The following is a 6,000-nucleotide window of genomic DNA, read 5'->3' on the forward strand; positions in this document are numbered from 1 at the left end:
CCTGCCTGCGCCTCATTACAGGATAAAGAGACCGTGTGTGTTGGCACTCTGCTGATTCTTATTAGGATAGATCCTTCTCTCTGAGTTATCTAAGAGAATTCAAAGAGACAGCAGGGGGAGTTCGTGTTTGTGTGTTAGTGGGTGGGTTGTATATTAATTTGAATAAAACCACTGTTTATACGATAAAATTGAGATCATTATTGCTAGGTTAGTAGGGCGGTCTGAGCCCCTCTCAATGCTGAAAACATACTGTCTAGAGCACTCATTATGAGTGATTCTGTATGTGTATGTTTAGGTGAAAACTAATATACAGGTTTGTTTCGGGGTGGTCTAGCCAAGTGGGAAAGTTAACTCCAGGGTTCCTGAGGGACTGTCTCTGTTATAATGTACTGTATGTTGCTTTGGATAAAAGAGTCTGCCAATTGATGAAATAGTAAAATAGTATTTTAGTTTTGTTTTCCAACATGTTGCAATGGCTCTCTCTGGTGGTGGTGGTGGAGCTCTTCATTATTGCATGTGATGTTGCTTCTTAGTTACTCCACTAGAGGGAGCTCAATGTCCTTTTGTATTATAACTGAATCATTGCTGAGAAAGTCTGCTGCTGAGATTACATGCACGGACACAGGCACACAGGTTACTGCTTATATACTGTATACAGTGGGGAATATGTGTTTAAATATATTTTTACATACATGTATATCGTAGCTATATGTCATTATCTCATTACACTGCATGTTTAATTAAGTTCAGTTATCATCTCTGAAATAGTTATACATTTTTAATGTAATTTTGTGTAACATTGTGATCATATAATCAGTCAAGAAAGAGAAAAGTATGGGGCTGAATTGAATTCCAGTTCATGCATGACACTGAAAATGGAGGGCCAGGTTGAACGTGTTTTCTCACGCCATTTGCTCTACTGTACTTGTGTAATGCACATTTTTGAACTAGGTCATCCAAGCATCGAAGTATTCCATACATACTACATACATACTGCAAAAATAGTATGCGTAGCATGCCATTATATCATACTCGCAGTTCCTGTGGCAATAAGTGTTGCAGTTGTGTGTGAGAGGAAGCGTATGTTTGATTGGCTGCTGAAGAAGGAAGTAATTGAAGGGGAAATAAATTAACACCCATTATGGAGTCCATTTGTGCGAGAGACTGTGTGAGTAGTGTGAAGGGGAGTTCAGTTTATGTAACACTGACGAGTAAGAACTGTATTATCCTCACATGCTCTCTGAGCTTGAGAATAAGAAGATCTTGCTGTTACAAAACAGCACTGAGAAGAACACACATAGCCTGCAGACAAATATGCTGCCTACACTGCGATCTAAAGAATTTACTAATCATTCTTCTTTTTTGATGTGTTTTCTGTCTCATCTTTAGGTCTCTACTCCAACAGCTACAAAGACTTCAGGCTCTAGTGAGCGGGAAAGTGCCTCGGTCCTGCAAGATCGCTTCCACACAGACCGGAACATGCCTAATGGTATATATACACATTAACTGTACAAACACGTGCATTTATTCCAACACGCTCATATTCACACACACATTTTCTTAGTGTTTCTTTCTAACAAACCAGTGTTATAAAGGAATAGTTCACCCGAAAATGAAAATTTGCTGAATATGTACCTCAGGCCATCCAAGATGTAGATTAGTTTGTTTCTTCATCAGAAGAGAGTTGGAGAAATGTATCATTACATCACGTGCTCAGTGATGGATCGTCTGCACTGAAAGAGTGCTGTCAGAATGAGAGTCCAAATAGCTGATAAAAGCATTACAATAATCCAAAACATGACTACAGCCCATCAATTAACATCTTGTGAAACAAAAACTGTATGTTTGTAAGAAGCAAGACGTTTTTAACTTCAAACTGTTGCTTCCAGCTAAAATATGAGTCCTCTATCCATAATATTGCTTTCTCCAGTGAAAGCGTTGTCTCATTCTGAATCGGGAGAGAAATATGCACAGATCAAGTGTCATTTACAACGCCAAAACTCTTCTAAACAAATATGTTGGTGGATTTTGATGTGAGAGAACAACAGGGGAAGAACTTTTTCATTGGAAGAAGCTTTATTATGGATTGGTATTTTGACCAGAAGTGACGTTTTAAAATTAAAATGCCTTAATAATCTATTTGTTTCTTACAAACCTGCAGCTTTTCGCTTCACACGATGTTAATTGATGGGTGGAGTCGTGTGGATTATTGTGATGTTTTTTTCAGCTGTTTTGACTCTGATTCTGACGGGACCCATTCTCTGCAGAGGATCCAAGTGGTGTATGCTAAATATCTCCAAATCTTTTTTTTTGATGAGGAAACAAATTCATCTACATCTTGGATGGCCTGAGGGTGAGTAAATTTTCATTTTTGGTTGAACTATTCCTTTACTGAATTTAGTTTAGTCCTTTAATCCTAAGCATGTAAAGGCAGGTCAGAGCTGCTCTGTCAGCTGTAGTGCAAGTAGATTACAGTGGGGCGGTGTGCTCACCGTGTGTGTGGTTCCTCCTCCTGGCCAGGTGGTGGTGCTGTGTTTTGTGTTGGTGCTGGGCTCACTGGCTCCCTGCCTGCCCGAGCTCTCCCTCTACTCTTCCTCCTTATCCTCACCATCCTCACACATGGTGAAGTCTGCACCACTGCCCTCAGGTGACCTCTACACCACCAGCCAGGGTATGTTTCATCCCTGCCCCTAATGTGTAAATTAAGATCATCAACTTTCATTGTGTACTTTGCAAGATATGATTACATTTCTCTGCACATGTGCAAAGAAGCATTTATTTGTAGGTCATCTGGCTTTCAGACACATTAAATTATCCAGTCAGCTAATAGCTGTGTGTCTTGGACAGCAGCACTTATTTCGTTCCCCCCACGGGAGACTGAAAGAGTGCCGTCTCTCTTCTAAAAGTTATTAGCGGTGCTCCTGGGCCGCCAGTGCCCATTCTCACCCTCAAATTACTGACAAGACATCCCAGAGAGTTTTAGATTGAAATCATTACTTCCCTTTGAGCAGATTTTACAATCGTCTTTCAACTTTACAACACACACCGAGCCACATCTCCTTCTGCTCTATCAAAGCTGCACTTGAAAGGGTCTTCGATTGGATGAGGGCGATGAGGTTGCTGTAGTAACTGAAAATGCGTGTTTCGCCTAAGAGCATAGCTCACTCCAAATCTTGTTCTTTCTTTCTCCCTTAAACACTCCAAAAAACGCTTTTCTTCACTATACAAATCGAGTCAAAGTAAGCAAATCAAGCAAGGCATGTGACATGAGTAACTCTGTTCTCTGTGTGTGTAGTCCGCTCCCGCAGCCTGCTCTTCTATGACGAGGGTGCCCCAGTGGAGGACGGCCACAGGGGCGTGCTGAGCGTGGAGAGGATGGAGGGGGTGCCGCGACATGTACAGGACCTGAAAGATAGACACATGCAGGATCGTTCTGCTCTTGTGAGCAGGTATTTGAGCCAGGCCCAACCAGAGCCTGCAAGCTACAGCAACACGTCTGCGGCCCCACTCCATCCCCCTGAACCACACTATCACTCAAGGTGAGACACACATTGACAGCGCTTTTCATTCGTTCAGGTTTAGTTTGTAGCATCTTAATTATTAAGGAGGATGCAGTGATATTAAAACTCTGGTGATATAGATAAGCTGATAGTTATTTTTGAGTTATGGCAGATAACTGATAAGTGTTCTGTAAGGTGTTCAAATTTTACACTATTTTGTCTATATGCATTAAAAATAAACACTTAAAAACTAAAATCAGATATTTTAAAGGCTACAAAAGAATTTAGGCATCATAACAATGTACAGTATGAAAATTGGATATTCATTTTGAGATCTGCTAATGACATTAAACAGTGTTATTTCATTTTTATAGTTTTAAAAGATTAACTAAACATGTTAGATGATGGAAAAAGTTTTTTATTGTACAGCTATCATTCGATAGTGAAACTTTAATATCGACTGATAACTGAGATGGTACAGATTTAAAGTACTGTTTAAAAGTTTGGGGTCAGTAAGATTTTTTTGAAAGCAGGGACATTAAGTTGTTCAAAAGTGACAGTAAAGACTTTTTCTTTTTTATCATTTAAATCTATTTTATTTTAATGCTGTTCTTTTGAACTTTCAGCGTAACTGTTTTCATCAAATGCAGCCTCGATGAGCATAAGAGACTTAAAAACATTTAAAAATCGTACCTACCCCACACTTTTGAATGCCAGTGCATATTGTGAATAAATAGTAATAGTCTCTTTCTCTCTCAGAAAGCGGGATCCTGAGGGAGGAGCTGAATATTTCTAACCCCTCTGGGTCGAGCTGCCTCATCACACAGGCCTCCACTGACGTCCGATGATCCTGCACTACTTGGCCCTCGACCCTTGCTGTTACAGATCCTGAGTGTCCTGACCCTACCCTAAAAAACCAACAAGCCTCATGACCACGATCCAACCCACTTGACATGCATTCCAATGACATTCAGCCCCAGAACTGTGAGAAGAGAAATGTGGCCATCCATACACTGAAACTCCCCTTTACCAGCAAGCACTGAGTTTAAGGACTGAGAGAAAAGAGAGCATGTGGGCGGTTGTAGTCATCTCTGTTTTAGATGGATGTGAGCCTGCAGCTCTAAATTCTCTAAACACTTCACACACAGGGTGTGGGAGGGAAAGTACATGAGTGTTTGTTTTGATTTTCCTAAAAAGCCATGAGACTGTCAATTTACTACATATCCTTACTTCAACCCCAAAGAACTTATTTTTTTCTTTTCTTTTTATGATGACTTTTTAAATCTATTAATGTTTTCCAGCAGGTGTAATCACAGGTGCCTGACATACTTTGCAGTTTTGCAAAGCTTGCTTTGACAGGATTTTCTTCCTCTGCCATCTTGGCTTGTTTTTCTCTAATAAGTTTAAGCTGGATTGCACTTGTTTTGCACTAGGAAAACGAATTGATTTAAGTGCCTTCACATTCTTTTTCACATAGTCATATGTGACCTGGACCACAAAACCAGCCATAAGGGTAAATTTTTCGAAATTGAGATTTATACATCATCTGAAAGCTGAATAAATAGACTTTCCATTGATGTATGGTTTGTTGGGATAGGACAATATTTGACCGAGATACAACTATTTGAAAATCTGGAATCTGAGGGTGCAAAAAAATCTAAATACTGAGAAAATCGACTTTAAAGTTGTCCAAATTAAGTTCTTAGCAATGCATATTACTGATCAAAAATTAAGTTTTAATATATTTACAGTAGGAAATTTACAAAATATCTTCATGGAACATGATCTTTACTTATTATCCTAATGATTTTTGGCATAAAAGAAAAATCTATCATTTTGACCCATACAATGTATTTTTGGCTATTGCTACAAATATACCCCAGCGACTTAAGACTGGTTTTGTGCTCCAGGGTCACATATTTAAGATGCTCCTAATCGCATAGTTTCCTCTTAAACCTCTTTTACTTTGCTTACTTTTATTAATGCGTTTTATTTTTGTTTTCTACTTTTAAAAGGCAGAGGCTTTTGTACTGAATTAAAAGTTTATCCATAATATATTCTAGTATTTGCAGCATCCAAAAAAGAGCATATTTATTTTATGCACAAAAAATATGAAAGTTATTGTGTTTTTTTTTTTTATGAAAGATGATGTAAAGTTTACATGGTCTTGTTGTCATAACTGTTAAACAGTTTTGTTCTGTTATCTTTATTTCTGTGTAAAGAAAGTTTTGTATATATAGAGAAAAATTAACAGGGATGATCAAATCCTGATTCTGATGAATTCTGTACAATCCACATGAATCCATTAAAACATTGGCTATAATGGGAAAAAAAATGGAAAATCACAATTTAAGAAAAGTGAACCTCTTTAAAAATGTATGTTATTTAAACACACATTTTTCTGATTTTGGAATACTTCTTTTTAATGTTAGTTTAGACTGTCTATATTCTGGACATGAGCGAACTGTGTGACCACTGTAAAATTCACCGCAAATATCTG

General features: G+C 38.3%; 1 pseudogene; it reads left to right on the forward strand.

Annotated features, from left to right (window-relative positions):
* LOC107703277 (cyclic AMP-responsive element-binding protein 3-like protein 1) overlaps positions 1–5,025 on the forward strand; it is a 30,193-nt pseudogene extending 25,168 nt beyond the window's left edge.
* Positions 5,026–6,000: the final 975 nt, after the last annotated feature.

This window comes from Sinocyclocheilus anshuiensis, unplaced genomic scaffold, assembly GCF_001515605.1.
Source record: "Sinocyclocheilus anshuiensis isolate Anshui unplaced genomic scaffold, SAMN03320099.WGS_v1.1 scaffold947, whole genome shotgun sequence".
Classification (NCBI taxonomy): domain Eukaryota; kingdom Metazoa; phylum Chordata; class Actinopteri; order Cypriniformes; family Cyprinidae; genus Sinocyclocheilus; species Sinocyclocheilus anshuiensis.